Source organism: Phascolarctos cinereus, unplaced genomic scaffold (genome assembly GCF_003287225.1).
Source record: "Phascolarctos cinereus isolate Bilbo 61053 unplaced genomic scaffold, phaCin_HiC Scaffold_5;HRSCAF=322, whole genome shotgun sequence".
NCBI lineage: Eukaryota > Metazoa > Chordata > Mammalia > Diprotodontia > Phascolarctidae > Phascolarctos > Phascolarctos cinereus.
The window spans coordinates 284,260,765-284,279,592 of record NW_027555958.1 but is presented as its reverse complement, the minus strand read 5'-3'; the positions used below and the strand labels follow the sequence as shown (position 1 = coordinate 284,279,592).

The following is an 18,828-nucleotide window of genomic DNA, read 5'->3' as shown; positions in this document are numbered from 1 at the left end:
TGCTGATGTTTGTTAAGTTCATTTTTTAAAAGAAAGAAAATTTTTGAAAAAAACCTTTAAAAAAGAGAACACTAGTAATCTTGAAAGGAGCAGTTTTCAGGAAGCCAGATTAGATTGCAAAGGGTTGAGATGTAGGAGATGAGAAAGGGGAGGCAATAGTGGTAGACTGTTTGTTTTCTAGAAATTTCAGTGCTCACACAAGGAGGAAAGATAGAGCATTACAGCCTGAGAAGATGGCAGGGTCAAGGGAAGGTTTTATAAAAATGGGGGAGATCTGGGCATGTTTCTAAGCAATAGAGGAGTGACTGGATAAGGGGAAATTGAAAATGAGGGAGGAACAGCTAGGTGGCAAAGTGGCCCTAGAGTGAGGAGGACCTGAATTAAAGTACAGCCTCAGACACTTACTAGCTATGTGACCCTGGGGAAGTCACTTAACCCTGATTGCCTCCCCACCCCCCCAAATAAAATAAGAGAGAAATCGGGGATGATAGAAGGCAAGCAAACTCATGCAGGAGAAAGGAGGAGATTGGCTCAAGGTTTTAAGTAAGAGTAAAGCATTTGCAAGAAGGGCTTCTCCACGCCCCCATCCCCACCAGACTTTGAGCAAGAGGAGAGAGTTGGGGATGATCAAGACATGATTTAAAGTGTAGAGATGGGCAGAAAAGGGAACTAGTAACACATTGTTTCACCTTTTTTTTCCAGTAAAGTACAGTATAAGACAATGTGCTCTGGGAGGGAGAGGGGAGCAATGTTAATAGATAGTCCCAGAACAGAAAAGGTTTAAATAGAGAATGAAGGGAGTAAGACAGAGTTAAATCCTGGAAGGGTTAAAGGACTGGCCAGCAGCAGAGACAGTTGGTTGAATTTACCTAACAACTTTGTAGTGACTTCATCAGCAATCATTCAGCAGGTTAAGCTGTAATGGGCTGGTAGAAGCCTTGGAGCTGAGCAGCGGATGATCCTGGCTTAGGAATTCACCTACATCTCATTTACTCAGACTAGAATTCTGAAAGAATCCTAGAAACCAAGGTGCCTCATCTGTCCCCATCCCTGCCCCAACAACTTGAGTCTTTTGTCTCTATACCCAGGGCAGACAAGGAATTAATCTGAAGGGAGGGGAGTTTGGAAAAGTGGGATAGAACTCTATTGACCAAAATATAATCCAAGTCACCCACCAGCCCAAACTCATGCTTTTCCAGTCTCAGAAACAAAAGATCAAATGAGAATAAAACCCAATTACCCATCTTGGATTAAGTTTCTTCTTCATTTTCCCTCCCCCCCAACCCCCTTTGGTTTCCAGTAACTGTCTGGGATGGAGTCCATGAACTTGAAGTGAGCTCTTCCCTTCCCCCTCCAATCTGTCTCTCTTTAATGGGGCTGGGAGGTGATTAGCTATTCTAAGAGCTGACAGCCTCCTCTGCCCCTCTGTCTCATAATGCCCATCCCAGAAGCTTTAAGGAGATCATGAATCAGGAAAACTCCAGTCCTGGGGGAAACATTTCCTGTCATTACTTTGAGGGGGCAAGTAAGGAAAAAATGGGCTTTTTTTAGGGAGGACCTCATAGTGAGGGCTAGATGTTGGCTCTCTGCCAGAGAAGTTCCAGGGTGGACCTCTGTGGGAGTAAGGGATCCCACTCTTCCTTAAGGAACTCTCAAATTGTTTAAGTTGGAAAACCAAATTCAGCAAAAGAAAAGGAGCCTGTGGCATGGGATTGGCAAATGGGATCTTTGGACCAACTCAGGTTTGTCACTTTCCTCTCTTGCATGCTCCATAATGTTCCTTTCTCGAGGTCTGGGGCCCAGGCCCTGGCTAGCTTCCCCTCTAGAATCAGTAGCCAGATTCACATGGAACTCAAAAAACTCCAGGCTTTTGGATTTTGAATGGAGGGGGCCTAAGCGTCTGGGCTGATGTTTCCTAACGCCATTGGTTGCGGCAGGGCGATTACATCACCCCGGAGAGCTTTGGGAGGGAGAAAAGCTGGGAGGGAGGAAACACTAAGAGAGAGAAAGACAGAGAGAGGAGTGTCAGAACAGCGCCTAGAGAGAGACACCGAGACGGAGAGAAAGAGAAAGAAAACTGGAATAAGCGTTAGGAATTGACATGGGCTCTCCAAAAGGGAGGCGAGCCGAGTCCGTGGAAGGAAGAGCAGCCGTGAAGCTGGGGGAAACACAACAGCCCGACCAGACCGGACTCTGGTGACCGAGGTAGGGGGAAGTGGGGCGCTCACCACTGCGGTGACCTGTTCCTAATGGGTACTGACAGTTGTCTGCACCCAGCCGATCTGGTGGAGGTGGTTTGCGCGGTTCAAACCCCGATGGGGAGGCAGATGCCCCCAGGAGGGGAGCCTGGGGTACACAGGCGCTGCCGGGAGCCAAGCACACACACCCCCACTCACCCCCCACCCCCCCAGCGTCAGAGATGTGGCTAGCCTAGGAAAAGCTCTGGATTGGTCGGGGAGTACTCTACCCTTCCCCCATTCCCACCTATGCCAGCCAAGCCCCTTTCTCTCGTGCCCATCAGAGATGCCAGGTTGGGGGCCGGCCAGCCTGCTCGCCCGACCTCAGTTCCAGGGGCTCCTTTCCTTCTTAGTCCCATGCGTGCGGGGAAGGGTTCTGGGAACTCCAATCGCCTTAGAAGGGGTACAGGCAAAGCTGCAGATCGCTAAGCTTTGTTTTTATTTGTCTTTCAAAAGAGGAGGGGGTGTAAAACGGGAAGAAGTTGGTTAATCCTGGCCACCCTAGGTTGAGGACTCTGGAATTTTCTCTCCCCTGACTCAGCTGACCTATTGCCCTAAAGCCTTATTGTAGGTCGACTCTTGCCCTGGGATAGGGGCTAGTATATAGGGTGGGGAAGGAGGAGGCGTGAGTGAAAGACCTGGACCAGCGCCCGGCGCACAACCGACGATTTCGTTTACAGAGGGGCGTGTAGGTGTTTGATACAGTTCTCCATGAATAATACGCGGAAATATTTCCCTGTAGTAACCCAGCCTTGTACGTACGTGTACACACACACACACACACACACACACACACACTGCAGCGCCACTATATGTCACCAGGCTGATTTTTTTTTTAAAGGAGGACACGGGAAGGGAGCCCTAAACAGTGCGGATTATTCGCTATCACCCCCACCTCTTCCCACCCCCATCTGCTCCCTCTGAGGACCTTCTTTTGGGAAGGACAGCCTTCCAGCGTTCTCCCTTTGTCCAAGGTTTTGTGTGTGTGCATGTGCTTTTTAGGGGCGAGGGTAAGAATTGAGGGGGCCCCATCAGCGCAACACACTGATTACAATGTCCCTTAAAACCTGGGGAGGCGGAGGTAGCCGCGCCCGGGCGGGTGGAGAAGAAGGGGCCAGGACGTTGCTGTGGCGGGTTAATGATTTAATCGTCCTTCGCTGAGCCTACTCCGAGACTCTGCCCGCCCCGCTCCCCCGCCCCCCCGCCTCTGGCACCGCCCCCTGCCTTGGAGCGCCCCCAGCTGGGACATCAACTTGCCCCTTGTTTCTTAGCTTCTCTTCTTACGCTGCCTTCTTCGGGATTCGGGTCTCCCGGGGTGAGTCGCAAAGGGACCTGGGCTGGGCTGATTTTGGAGAGGGAGGTCTAAAGGGAGACGTGCTTGTGTGTGAGGCACTGAGCCTCCTTAGTGTGTGTGAGTCACCCATTCTGCCTTGGTGTGTGTGTGTGTGTGTGTGTGTGTGTGTGTGTGTATTTCAGTCAATGAGCCTTAGTGTGTGAATTTCAATCACTAAGCCTGAGTGTGTGAATTTCAATCACTGAACCTGAGTATGCTATTTCTGTCGCTGGACCAGCTTCAGTGTGTGTATATTTCGGTCACTCAGCCCCTCCTTAATGTGTGTGTGTTTCAGTCATTGAGCCAGCTTTCCTGTGTATGTTTCAGTCACTGAGCCAGCTTGACTGTATGTATATGTTGGGTTGGTGAATGCTCGCTGATTCAAACCACGTTTATGGTATTTCCCTTGAATGGGGCACGTTGGCCCTGATTTTTAAAAGTTTTCTTTTTTCCTAAGTGAAGAAGGAGGGAGAATGAAGCACTTTCCTCTCGCTCTTCTTCTTTCCATTCTGCCTCCTCTCCTCCACCTCCATGCTCTCTGCTTGTTACCTAGGTAGCAGTGGATATTTGGATTGGGGAGAAGGGGACAGTTCATATGTCCCTCTGGATAAGGAAATGCAGATGTTGGGGTGCTAGGGAGAAATACACTGCTTCCCATCTGTCTACAGCTAATGGGGTCTGGGAGAGGTTTTTCCAATTAGGAGTCTGGGAAGTGAACAATGAGGGGCCCAGTCACGGGAGTTAGGGTTATAGAGTCTGGGTTTCTAATAACTTCCCTTCTAATCTTCCCTTCCCCCACCCTCATCACCGATTCTCTGAAACGGCATCTGGGTGGAATGGAGGAAGGTACTCTCCCTGTTTTCTGACTGGGGACACCAGGAGAATGGACTGAAACTGGAGAGAACAAAGGGGCCGGGATACAAAGAAGGGACTGACTAATACTCTCCAAGAAATCCTCGGTTTTCTTATTTCCCTGTCTATAGATTTGTAGGCTACGGCTGATTTTCCAAGCTTCCCTCCTGACCTGCCTTGCTTGTCTGAACTGTTCCATGTGACTGTAGCATTACCAGATTATGTTTTTGTGCTTTAGTTGTTTTTTTTTTATCTTATCGTCTGAACTTGAACCTTGTCTCTCCACCCTTGCCTGAAGGCTAGCTGCTCCTTCATGCAGGAGATGGGGGTGCTCCCTACTTGAATTTAAGGAGATACCTGAGTAGATATCCTGGGTTCTATCTTCCCCAGGTGATAACGGCAAAATCTTCCCTGGAGCTTTCAGCGATACGGAACTTAATTTTCGGGGTAAGGGACTAGCAGCAAAGGGGAGGCTGCATTGTGGTGTTTTGTTCTAAGTCTAAAATCTTTTTGTTAAGCATCCCCTTGGCATCTGATTTGATTGGGAGGTCTCCCTCTAACTATCAGTTTGATCACCCAGGTTCCTTGTGCTTAACTTGAATCTCTACTTTGGAGAAATCACTTATCTTTTGTTTTTCCTTCTTTTTTTTTTCTCCCTACCTCTTCCCTGATAAAATTCCCAGGGATTTTTTGCTTACTCCTCAGGAATAAGAACCTTTTACCATACCCACACTGCACCTTACTCTGTTATGGGTGACCCTGTTTGCACCAATCTGGCTAGTTCATACCCAGACCAAGCCAAGTCCCCAATGATATTTTCTTCAACTCAGCATCCTAATCTGTAAAATGGAGCTAACCTCTTTGGAAAAGAAATTTTGCTCAACAGTAGACATACAAATTAAAACACCTCTGAGATATTCCACCTTACAGCCATCAGACTGGCAGAGATTATAAAAAGGGAAAATGGCAATTGTTTGAGGGACTATGGGAGGGACAGGCACACTTAACACAATGTGAATGGAGCCATGAATGTTCCAACCATTCTGGAAAGCAATTGGAAACTATACTTAGAAAGTCTCTAAACTGTATATGCCCTTTGACCCATCGATAACACCAATAGGCTATATTCCAAAGAGATGAAAGACAGGGAAAGGACCCATATGTGTAAATACATGTAGAACCATTGGAAAGGAAAATTACTGTGAAAGACTTTAGAACTATGATCAATGCAATGACTACCCCAGAAAGCTTTGATGCATTATGCTTCTCACCTCTTAAGAGAGAGGTGCTGGACCTTTGGGGCAGAATGAAACATTTTTTCCCCCCAGACATAGCCAGTATATGGATTTGTATTTTGACAAGACAAGAGTGTTCATAAATCACGAAGAAGTAAACAAGAAAGAAGGAAGAGGTTCAGAAGGGGATACAAATAGGGAACTGTTGAGACTACCATGTTAAATTGGAGATAGAAAAAAAAACTATCCATAGTTGGAGAAGGCATCTTGTACATATAACCTTTGTATTATAACACCTTCCCTCCAGTGCCTCCAAGTTTGCTCTGTACACAGTAGATGCTCATTTGATTATCGCAGAGCTAGGTGATCTTGAAGTGTATTTTCAAGCACTTGCTATGTGCCTCTTAGGAGGTTTTAAGGTGCACAAGGATCTCTCAAAAGCATGAATTGTTTTCAGGGATACTGCATGCACAGGGGTAATTACATACAAAATAAATAAGTACAAGAATATTTGGGGGTTTTTTTTGGAGGGGGGAAGCTTGGGAGGAGTCAAGAAGGGTCTTGTGTACAAGGTGATATCAAGCTGAGTTTTGTGGGAAATTAGGGATTCTAAGAGACATAGAGGTGAGGAAGGTAATGCATTCTAGGCATGAGGGGAAAGCCTGTACCAAGGCAGAGGCTGGATAGAGTGTCATGTGAGAAACAGCAAAAAGGCTAGTTTGACTGGGTAATGGGTATAAAAGGGAATAATGAATAGAGAATAAAGCTGGAAAGGTAGGTTGGATCCTGGTGGTGAAGGGCTTTCAATGCCAGAGGAGTTTGTATTTGACCTTAGACTTGTGCTTTTAGGAAGATCACTTTGGTGATGGTGTGGTAGATAGATTGGAGAATAGAAAAACTGGAAGAAGGAAGAACCTTTAGTAGTCTCTTGGAATCCAGGTTACAGGGGATAAGCACTAGAGCTAGAGTCATGACCAAGTGAGTGGAAAGAAGAGGATGGACAGGAGAAATATTGTGAAGGTAGAATTGACAAGACTTGGCAACAAGTGGGGTATGTTGAATGAGGAAGGGGGAGTTGGGAGTCAAGAGTGACTTAGAGGTTCCTAATTGGGGTGACTAGAGAGTTGTAAAGCGGAAAGAGGAAAGTGTTTTGTTTTGTTTTTTGGTGAGGCAGTTGGGGTTAAGTGACTTGTCCAAAGTCACACATCTAGTGAGTGTTATGTGTCTGAGGCTGGATTTGAACTCAAGTCCTTCTGACTCCAGGGCTAATGCTCTATCCACTGTGCCACCTCGCTGCCTCTAAGAAATAGGAAAGTCTTAAGGAAGGATGGGTATGGGGGTGTTTTGTCCATGTTGAGTTTGAGATGCCTGTGGGTCATCCAGTTTGGAATGTCTAATAGGCGGTTGGTGATTTACGACTGAAGTTTAGGAGGGAAACTAGGGTGATCTTGGGAAGTTTTCTCCATATCACCTATGGGAGTTGATAAGGTCACCTAGAGATAGTATAGAGAAGTATAAGGTATATATACTATAAAGAAGGGAGAAGACCCAGGAAAGAGCCTTGGGGTAAACCCACTGTATGGGGGGGAGGGAGGGTTACAGTTATAGATACTTTCCAGGTGGGAGGTGGGAAGATCAAGAACTGTTCAGTCAGTCAATAAACATTTACTAAGTACCTACTGTGTACCAGGCACTATGCTAGGGTTAGAGAAAGGCAAAATACAATCTATATCAAGGAATTCACAGTCTAATGTGGTATGGACAGGCAATAACATGAAAACATGCATGTACAAACAAAATATGGACAGGATAAATTGGAAATAATCAAGGAAAGACACTGGCATTAAGAGAGAATCAGGAAAAGCTTCTTGTAGAAGATGGGATTATAGCTGTGACTTGAAGGAAACCTGGGAAGCTAGAAGGCAAGAAAGAGGCAGGAGAGCTTTCAGGGCATGGGGGATAGGGAGTAAAAGTGCCAGGAGTCCAGAGATGTAGTTAGTGCCTTATTCAAAAAACAGAAAGGAGGCCAGTGTCACTGGGTTGCAGAGTATGTGGGGTGACTAAGGTTAAGCAGCCTAGTAAGTAAGCCTCAGGGAAACAAAAAGCAACTGCAGTTTTCCCCAATTCTCTAGCGCTGAGAGAATTAATAGAATCCGTCCTTGTCCTCTTTGCTGTGGAAGGTGTACCCAGGTTCATGGCCTCGAACTGACCCAATGGGCCAAGAGCCTGAGAGCGTCAGGCACAGTGCGAGACAGCCTCTGCACCTCCAAGCCATGCTTGGAGATTGACCCTAACTGCAGAACAAGAAAGGTGGGGGCAGAGGGGAGGCTTCTCTAGTCTTGGCTGGAGAAGAACTTGGGGTTAGGCAATTTCCCCGTATGGGCCACCAAAATGATGCGGTTTAGGGGTTCAGGGGTGCTGGGAACCCAATATCACAGCACACAGGTTCTGCCCAAAAGAATTTGACCCAAGCCTTCTTTCAGCCAAAGACAAGGTTAATTAGAACATCAATCATATTGGGCAGACTCTTAAGGAGTCTGCACATTAGTAAGTTATTGACTAGATTATAAGAATCTAGAGCAGTGGCTAGATTTTAAGAATCTAAGCATCTTAATGGGGACAAGATGGACCTCATATACAGAAAGACTATGGGAGGGATCTAGGAGTGGCCAAGTAGTCTATGAGGTAATAGAACTCCAGGGGGTGCCAAGGGAGAATGGAGCCTAGATAGGATTAAGGGTGGGAAGTGGCCTGGGGCCATAGGGAGTTATGGAATTATAGCCTCAGGAGAAACACCGGAGATTTGGCCATGTGGGAAAGTCCAGGGTTTTTACTTTGGGGGCTCTAGATCCCATCCTCATCAGATGTACTTATAATTGAGGGTTACAGTTACAGATATTTTCCTGGTGAAAGGTGGGATGCAAAGTTCAAGGTCACTGGTTCAGGTGAATCAAATCCACAAGCCCAGCAAATATTTATTAAATTCATGCTTTGCTCCAGGCCCTGCTTGAGTTTGCTTTAGGATTGCTTTTCTTTGTTTGGCATATGTAGGATTTAGGATTTAGAACACAAGGGCACGAATATCTAGTCCCCCTCCTTCCTTTTTCTGATAAGGAAAATGAAACCCAGAGAGAAGCCAAAGGACTCAGCCAGAGCTACTGAGCTGGTATGTGGGAGGGCTAGCATTCAAACCCTGACCCTTTGACTTCCAAACAAGTTCTGAAAAAGGGAAGGTCTGTGCTGAAGGTGTGGTTTGGGGTTGGGAAATTGGGGAAGGTGGTGTGGGCAGATGGTGGCCTTCTTTTGTGGAGAAATGGCCTCGTTTTTTTTCCCCCTTCCACTTCTGGAAGGACTTGGTGAAACTTTCTTCTGGGGTGGGTGGGGGAACCTCTGTCACCCAAGGAATGAAGCCTGGAGAGATGCCAGAGATAAAGCGTTGGGGTGGGGAAAGGGCTGGAAGTTGAGCAACCCAGCCTTGGAGGCTTAGAGAGATGACCTCCTATGGCTTGGATTCCTTGACCTGTGGACTGGAGGCTTCTGCAGTGGGCCCCAAGGAAAGCCAGAGGATTTAAGAATCAGGAAGGCTTTCTTGAGGTCACTGAATCCAGGACAGTGGAGCTGAGAACTCTCAACTCAGTCAGCTGGAGTGGAATGCCAGGAAGGGTTTGGATGGATGGTTCCATATAGGTTCTGTTTTTCTGCAGCTTCTTTGTAAGCAAAACTTAGTTTTCATTGTCCTTATATTAAAAGTCCATGCTTTAAGCCCCGGCTTAAACTATGTCCCTGTGTGCTAAGTTAGCTGCAAACTTGCATTATTCCTGGGGGGTGCTTTGGACTACCTTCCCATTGACTTCTGGGAGTACAGCATGAAGAGGAATAAATTACCTCGTATTTAGGCTGTATCTGGTATGTGCATAGTTATTGCATGTTGTCCATCCCCACCTTACCCCCGTTAGAATGTGAGCTCCTTGAGGGCAGAAGCTGTTGTTTTGCTTTTCTTTGGATCCCTAGGGCTTATCACAGGGTCTGCCATGTGGTAGGCACTTAAGAAATGCTCATTGACTAGAGTGTTGGACTCCTAGCCACCTGACCCTAGATTGTGGCCTCTAGGCCACAGGTTCCCCATCCCTGCCCTAGACAAGTGTGGCTTCTCTCATCCTATTTTCTCATTTGTAAAATAGGGAGAAAAATTACATCTAACTCACAGGGTTGTGAGGATCAAACAAAGTAACCTACATAGAGTGCTTTGTTAACTCTTAAAGTGCTATGTAAATGTTATCCATTTTCATTGTCATCATCATCAACAAATAATAATAATTATTATTAATTGTTCTCTCTGTCATCCTACTCTATTGGCGGCTGATATCTGAAACTTTTCTTCTGAGGAGCAAGAGTATTGGTAATCTCTACCTTTCCTTTTTTTTTTTTAACCTTCTAAGATGGGGAGAGATTTTGATTTTTCAGAAGTCTGTTTGGCCTACCTAGTCCCTAAATATGAAGGGGAGATACCACGTCACAGAGCCTTTCCAAATAAGATCATAGATTCAGAGCTGAAAGAAAATTTAGAGGTTATCAGGTCCAACTCCTTGATTTTACAGATGGGGAAACTGAGACTCGGAGAGGTGATACAACTTGTCCCAAGGTCACATAGGAATTAAGTGGCAGGGCCAGAATTCAAACCCAAGTCTGTGTTAAAATTATGTATCTATGTGCTATGCTCTTACCAAACCATAAGCTCCCCATTCCAATTTTAATTGTTAGGAAGCTTGTCCCCCACCTATATCAAGCCCACATTTGGCAATCAGGGTAGCTTATTCCTAGTTGTATTCTCTGGGATCTAACTCTTCTTCCACATTATAGCAACTTGAGGGTTACTATCATAGATTCCGTAAGCCTTCTCTTGTTTAGACTAATTGGGCCCCATTCCTTCAAGCCATCCTTGAAGCCATCACGGTTTCTAGTACCCCCTAATCCTGGACACTTTCCTCTGCTACATCTTGCTATAATGCTCTTCCTAAAAATGTCTCTCTAGTTGAAATTGTGCCTCAAACACCCGCTAGCTGTGTGACCTAGCACTTAGCATACTATCTGGTAAGGTGCTTAATAAATGCTTATTAACTGACTGACTCACTCTGGGCATATCACTTAATTTCTCTAACCCTCAGTTTTCTCATCTGGAAAATGGTGATAATAAAGGGTTTTTTCTTTTGTTTTGTTTTTTGGGGATCAAATGAGATATCAAATAAGAAGCAATCTGCCGGCTTTAAAGTAATATGTAAATGCTAGTTTTTGTTGTTACATTTTAAATGCATAAAATAAATTGCATAGGATTACAAAGGGGGAGAAATGTCTCTCAAAACTGAGCATAATATTTCCCAGGTCTTTCTAAAGAATGGTACAGAAGAACTATCACCTCCCTCATTCTGGACTCTTTATATTAATTTAGCCAATGAGAGGATTTGATTAAAAAAAAAGGTCACACCATTGACTCATGTTGAGTTTATAGTCCAAAAACCTCTAGTTTTTTTTTTTTACTATGAACTCTTTTTCAACCTCCTCCAATCATTTTTCTGGAGCAGGTGTAATTTTTTTTAATCCAAGTATAGACTTGAAATTTAATAGGAATAGATGTAATTTTATTAGACTCAGCCCATCATCTTAGTGAGTCTAGTTTTTTTGTTTTTTGGATAACGATCCTATGATCTAATCTGCTTGCCGCTCCAAGCTTTGTGTCATGCCTAAATATGATTGGCTTGCTTTCAGGTCATTCATGAAAATATTGAACAGGACATGGCCAAGGACACAGCTTTCCTCTAATGCAGGGGTTTCTTATCTTTTTTGTATGTCATAGATCCTTTCTGCAGTCCAGTGAAACCTATGCTCCCCCTTCTCAGAAGACTTTTTTAAAGCACAAAATAGGAAACCAATTACTTCGAAATAGTTGTCAGAGTACTTAAAAACAAGTTTACTGCCCGTAGATTAAGAACCCCTGCTATAGATGGGCATCATGCCTTCATTCAGCCCTCTTGGTCATGATGTTCTAGGAAGACTAATTCATTTAATACCGCCTACAGGAATGAGCTTGTTCTTCTGTCATTCCAGTGGCATTTTTAAAAGCAAGTAATTAAGAGCTCAGTAGATCTATTTGGAAACATCTTCAGCTCCAGGACTTAACCTCCTGCCGCCCTGGTCCTGAAGAGGCTGGATTGAGCCTCCTATTGGTATCTGTGCTATGTGAATCCTCCAGCCATCTACTTCCCCCTCCTGACCAGTGGACAGTCTGTACTTGGAGGGGGTCAGCAGCTGGGTTACTTCTAAAGATTTCAGCCATGTGAGCATGGACACAAACAAAGCTTAGTGGTTTATCCATCTATGATGTTAGAGGTCAGGTCATATCCTTTGCCTTTCATTCTGAAGGTAAATTTTCCCTTAGTACTTGACTTCCTCCCCCCACCCCAGGGACACAGCTTCTCCAGCAGGGTGGTATTGTTCCAGTCTACATGCCTTGTTGCCCTACTACTGTTTTGTTTGTTTGTTTGTTTTCCCACTAAGATGGGCTCCTTCTCTCTGGGTATCTCTGTGACTTCAAGCTCCAGCCCCTCTCCTACCCCTACCACAGGCCATAAGCCTTCATTCTAGGATAGGAAGTATTTCTTTCTTTTCTCTCTCTTCCTTCTAAACTCCTTATCTCCCATTCTTTTCCCAGTCTATTGAATTGCCATACTGGAAGTCTGACGAGTTGAGAGTCTCCTTGTATCCAAGGCCAACACACCCATTCTGCATTCATAGAATCGTAGAGCCAGAAATTATTTCAACCAGCATGTAGTCCAACTTTTTTCTCCAAGAGGAATTTCCTTTATAGTATCTTTGACAAGTGCTCAGCTAGTATCTGCTTGAATACTTCCAACGCTAGGACTCCTACCTCTTGAGGCATCCCATTCTTTTGTTGATGTGAAAGGAAGTCTTTCTCTCCTCCTACCCTTACCTTTTCCTGACCTGCTTTACAGAGAGGTGCTAAGTGGTCGAGGAAATAAACTAGAATTCTCAGCTATTTGGAAATAAAGTAGATTTTCAGCTCTTCGTGCCATTGTTATCTGGGATCTCCAAAAGTGAGCTCCAGAAGAGCCTCCTTTATCTGAGAGTCTGACCATGTCACCCTACCCCTCCCTTGAACCTTTCCTCACATTCTATGGCCCAAGGATAACATACAAACTCTCCGTGTTGGAATTTAAAGCCCTTCACAATATGGCACCAGCCTGACTTTGCAGGCTTATGTCACATTACTTCCCTTTATGGTCTCTACATTGTGGTCAGATAGGAAAAGGGCAGCTCTCGGGCCAAAACCTAGGACTATTTTATTCTTGTTTGCCTATGTGCTGTGCTCAATTGTATTCTCTTAAACTTGGTATTCCATTTGCTACTTCTGCATTTGCTTGTTTTTGTTTTGGGGAGGTAATGGGATTAAGTGACTTGCCTAGGGTTATGTAGCTAGTAAGTGTCTAAGGTCAAATTTGAGCTCAGGTCCTCCTGACTCCAGGGCAGGTGCTCTATCCACACTGAGCTACCTAGTTGCTCCTCTACCTCTGCATTTGCACAGCCTCTCCCCTCATCCTGGAATGCACTCCATCTTCACCTTTACCTCTTAGAATCCCTACACACCTTGAAGCCTCAGATTAAATACCACTGTCAACAGGAAACTTAGTTTTGTTTTGTTTTTAATGCATTTTGCCTCCTCAAAATATTTATCTTTTTACATGTTGTATCCCCTCAGTAGAATATAAATTCTGTGAAGGTGGAGAATCATTCATTTTGTCTTTGTATTCACATCACCTAATACAGTGCTTTACACATAGTAGGGCTTTTAAAAAGTGCTCATTGGATTGGAGAGCTTGGGAAGCTTCAGTGATTCAAAGGGTACTCAAGAGAATAGTTTTGGGGACTGTAATATTTCCAGGATGACATTTCAGCTCATAGTCTTTCTTGGACTATCTTTGGCTTATATCCCCCTGTACCACACTGGATGATCCCAGACTGGGCAGTGGGGCAAACACCTTGAGATAAATTCCACCATTTGTACTTTCTTGAAATGAGACAAGAACCTCCATTGAGATTTTGTTCCAGTCCTAGGGTAGCCATGACAGGATTAGTCATGACTCTGGGCTCCCAAAAGTCATGTCAGTAGAACAAAAATTCTAACACCAGGGATCTTAACATTTTTTGTGTCATGGACCCCTTGGTAGTGTGGTGAAGCCTATGGATGCCTTGTCATTCAGTCAACAAGCATTTATTAAGTGCCTGCTGTATGCCAGGTATTGTTCTAAGCACCAGAGGTGCAAAGAAAGGCAAAAGACATACCTGCCCTCAAGGTGCTTACAATCTATATACAAACAAAATCTAGGCAGGACAAGCTGGAAATAACCAACATTTCAAAATGTTTTTAAATGCAAAAATAAAATAGGATTGTGAAGATAGACACACTTAGCAGAATATTTTAAAAAAAAAGCTGTGGACTCCCATCTTCCCTTCTTCCCTCCCCCCAGGTTAAAACTCCCTGCTCAAATCCCACCAAGTTGGAAAGACCTCGTATAGGCCTAGCAAGAGTCCAAATGTCATCTGAGGCAACTATAGCTAAATTCAGAGTGATTCATCACTAGGTCATTAATTATTTTTGGCTACAGCAACTCATAGAGGAGTTATGATCTGTATCAGTGAAGGTAGTACCTACCTCCTTGAAATCTTTGATTCTTGAAAGTATTGAAGAAGACATGATTGAAGGTTGTAGTCTCCTGAGGTTGGGGGAAGCTAATCTAGCATGAGAAGACCCTAGAAATGATCTCTCCGCCTTGGAACTGTATGATCCAGTCCAAGCTCCCTCCCTTCATCTTCCCCCAATCTCCTTTTTTTTTTTTTGTGAGGCAATTGGGGTTAAGTGACTTGCCCAGAGTCACACAGCTAGTAAGCGTTATATGGCTGAGACTGGATTTGAACTCAGGTCGTCCTGAATGTAGGACCAGTGCTTTATCCACTGTGCCACCATCCACACCAGCCAGATCTGAAGTGGGACACTCTGGTGTCTGCAGGCAGATCTTGAATATCTGTGTGACTGTGCAAGTCAGCGATGAACCCTGGTCTTCCAGGAAGCGGTGTACTTGGCCCAAAATAATTTCAACTATGTGTTTTCTCTGAGTTTCTGGGTAGTTGGGGGAGGGGATACTGATTGGAACAGGAAGATAGTTCCCAGACCATCCTCAGGCTGGGGTGAGCCAGGCCCAGTGCTGAATCTCTCTTGTCTTCCCCTTTCCCTCTCTCCATGTGAGTAGAAGCCTAACCCATTGTGTCATCTGGGAGATGCAGGTGGGTGGAGATGACTTCAGGAAGAGACATATAAACAAAATAAAGTTGCCAGATATCGTTGAGTCACTGGTGCTCATCACCCTGATTCCTAAACAGTTTCCTGTCACCCCACGCCACTTCACTGTGCTCACTCTTTCTTTCCCTTTCCTTGGACCATTGAATGCCCTCTAAAGCAGGAATCTCTGGAAGCTCTAACTTACTCCCCCAGCAGGTTGGTCCATTCCAAACTCTGGTTTTTATTTTATTTTAACTTCAACCATTCCCTTTCCCAACTTGAGAGTTCCAGGGGCTCAGAAGTTTCTAACCATGGAGGAAGATGGGAATAGTGGTGTCAAAGGGAGGAGATGAACAGGGAGGCTGTCATTAGCTTTGAGAGGAGGGAAGATTCTTAACAGTGGTGGCCCTTTCAGGGGGCCATAGGCATACATCCAGTGGTCGGCCCTGCAGGATAACCTGTACTTTCCCTGGGAATGACAATGGCCTGGGCCTTCAGATGCCTAGGTAGGGATTTTTCCACCCTGCTTTAGGGAGGGGTTGGTCCCAGGATGATTTTAACCAGAGAAGCTGTTTAAAGCCACCCCCATAGTGATGAGGGGGAAAATCCCCCAAACTTTGGAGTCATAGGGCATTTTCCCCACTCCACTGGCTTTTCTTAAAAAAAAAAAAGAGAAGCAAAAAGAAAGCAGAAGTAGTAGAGAAACTGTAGCATTATCTCTCCCCTCCTCTCCAGCTCTCTCCTGTTCTCCTGTCCAGAGCTGAACCTTCAACTGCTTGCATTTCCTCAGTAGAGGTGTCTCTGGAACATGTAAGGGGCTACTTAATTCTGTTAAAAGTGATCGGTGAAACTCAGGACCTTTGCTCCCTTTTTTTCTGCCTGCAAGGAGACATCCACAGTGTTTCTAGCTGATGACTTTGAGGCATCAGATGTTTCCATGGAAACCTGGCTCCTCCAGCTGCAGCTGAAGGGGTCTAGAGACTCTGGCCAGGCCAGCTGGGAGGGAAGGGCTGCTACTTTGGGAAGGCTGATCTAGCACTTTCCCGTGAGAAGATCCTAGAACTGGAAGAGCCATTTGGAACTGTTTAATCTAGTACTGGCTTTCTCCGTTCCTTTCCCCCTTTAGAGCCACTTACTTGGAACTTATGGCAATTTGAAAAGTTTGCCCAAACTGACCCTCAGATTGCTCAGTTGGGGGAGGGGGAGTGATTCCTGTAAGGGATAAGATAAAGAGAAAGGCGGGAAAGAAGAGAAGGAAGAAAATAAGCATTTATTAAGTTCCTACTGTGTCTGAGCACTTTCCAAATATTATCTCATTTGATCCTTAAAACAGCCTTAGGAGGTAGGTGTTATTATGATGACCATTTTACAGTTGAGGAAACTGAGGCTGACAGAGGTTAAGTGAACTGGCCCTGAGTGTCACAGCTAGTAAGGGAGGTTGGATTATCTGGTCTGGGAAGCTTTGCTATAAAGGAAGAAGTAGGACAGTCAGTGGCAGGTGGGGGACGTCCTTAAGAACTAGAAAGTGAGCCTATTCTGTGGTCCTGTCCTTGAGCTGCAGGTGGATCAATGGAATGACAGGTAGTATGGTAGAAAAGATCCCTGGACTGGCAATATGAGGGACCTGGGTTTGAATCCCAGCCCAGGCACTTATTTTGTAACCACAAGCAAGTCAGTTAACTGCTGTTCAGTCCTTTCAGCTGTGTCTGACTCTTTGTGACTCCATTTGGGGTTTTCTTGGCAAAGGTATCTGGAGTGGTTTGCCATTTCCTTCTCCAGCTCATTTTACAGATGAGGAAACTGAGGTGAACAGGGTGAAGTGACTTGCCCAGGGTCACACAGCAAGGAAGTGTCTGAGGCCAGATTTGAACTCAGGAAGATGAGTCTTCCTGACTTCAGGCCTGGCACTCTAACCCCTCAGCTGCCCACAATCAGCCTGTTTTCTTATCTCTTAATTGGTCAGTAGTAACATTTTGTAAATATCTACCTCACAGAGTCCTTGTGAGGAAAATCCTTTGTAAATCTTAAAGCAAGACTTCTTAACCTGGGCTCCATGAACTTAAAAAAAAATGATGACTATATTTCAGTAGAATTGGTTTTCTTTGTAATCCTACATATCTTATTTATGTAGTTAAAAACCTTCTGAGAAGTCCACAGGCTTTCACCAGCCCGAGAAAGGGTCAGGGACACAGCATTAAATAAATGCGGCACAGCAATTGGAGATTGTTTTGTCCAACCCCCCCATTTAACAGGTGAGACAACTGAGGTCCAGAAAGGAAGTCATTTGTCCCAGTTGTTGTTGCTGTTTCTATCTCTGAAACAACCAGCTTCTCCCACCCAGGAACTCCAAGAGAGCAGAGTGTCCTTCAGCTGGTCCTTCTTAGGGTAAGCAATGGAATCCCAGAACAGCATCCTAAGGGAGAGGCTAAGTGATTCTGCTATGGATTGTAGGCGGTCTCTCTGGCACAATCATTACTGCTTAAACTCGTTTTTTTGATAACTAGGATTAATAACTTAACATTCTCCTGGATTTTATAGAAAGAGAAAATACCGGATGACTAGGCATCCAGCAGGTTGGAGATAGGATTCCTACAAGAGGTGGGAGGTTGAACTTTCGGGCTTCTAAGGTCCCTTCCAACTCTCAAATTCTTTTTAAGACACAGGAAACAAGCAGATCTCCTCTGGGGTGGTTGGAGTATTTAGTTTCTCTTGTTCAGTCTGGTAGGTGGAATCAGGATGCAGCTGTCGGTCCTAGCCCTTTTTTTGGTGGGAGACACCTAAGCTCCCTTCTTTTCTGAACAGGAAAGTTGTAGATCATAAAATCTTAGCACTAGCTAGTCCAACCACCTTTGTCTTATTTTTAAAAATTAAATGTTATATTGAACATTGAAACAACCACCAAAGTTTATTTAGTGACCATAGTTAATTGATTTCAATGAATAAAATGTCATAATTTGTTCCCATGTCTCTTATTACCCACAATCCACCTTTCTATCATCCCACCCCACTTGTAGAAGGGCTCTCTTATAAAAAAATGTGTATAGTTAGCGCGTACACACACACACACACACACACACACACACACCACCATCACCACCACCAACAACAACACTTTGGTCACAATGTCTGAGGATGCATGTTCAGTCTTGTGCCTCTCTTCTCTCTCTGCCGGGGGTAAAAGGTATGTTTCATCCTCAGTCTTCTGAAGTTATGTTTGGTGCCTACTGTGGTCAGAGTTCTGAGGTCTTTCAGAGTTGTTTTCCTTAGAATTAATGTTGTCATTTCATAAACTGTTCTCCAGGTTCGACATTATTCAAGCTCTCCATTATACAGATGAGGAAACTGAGGTTCAGAGAGGTTTTGAGTGACTCATCTTGGATTACATTGTTAGTTAGGGGCACAGCCAGGACTAGAACCCAGGTCTCCTGGGCACTTTCTATTATGCTGTAAGTTGCCATCATCCTGGCTATAATTTTAGAGAGGTGAGGTGAAAATTCTTCTGACTCTCCTCCCACCCGTATACCCTGTAGTGTTATTTTATGTTATTTTATTTTACCTTTGGAGGCAATCGGGGTTAAGTAATTTGCCCAGGGTCACACAGTAAGTTTGAGGCAGGATTTGAAATCAGGTCCTCCTGACTCCAGGGCCAGTGCTCTATCCACTTTACCACTTAGCTGCCCCAGTGACATTTTATTTTATTTCATTTTATTTTTCTTTCGGCAATTGGGGTTAAGTGACTTGCCCAGGGTCACACAGCTAGTGTTGAGTGTTTGGTCTGAGGCTGGATTTGAAGTTCTCCTGACTTCAGGGCCGGTGCTCTAT

General features: G+C 44.8%; 1 protein-coding gene across 2 annotated transcripts in view; it reads left to right on the top strand.

The window, feature by feature from the left end:
* The first annotated feature begins 1,972 nt into the window (after positions 1-1,972).
* Positions 1,973-18,828, top strand: part of CDC42EP4 (CDC42 effector protein 4) — a 28,980-nt gene continuing 12,124 nt past the window's right edge. The window contains exon 1 of one of the 2 annotated variants that reach the window (XM_021002567.2): positions 1,973-2,205. The gene's annotated coding sequence lies outside the window, so the exon portion shown is untranslated. Of the gene's footprint in view, positions 2,206-3,458; positions 3,553-18,828 lie in introns of those variants that run through there. The other variant, XM_021002569.2, reaches the window with a different exon arrangement.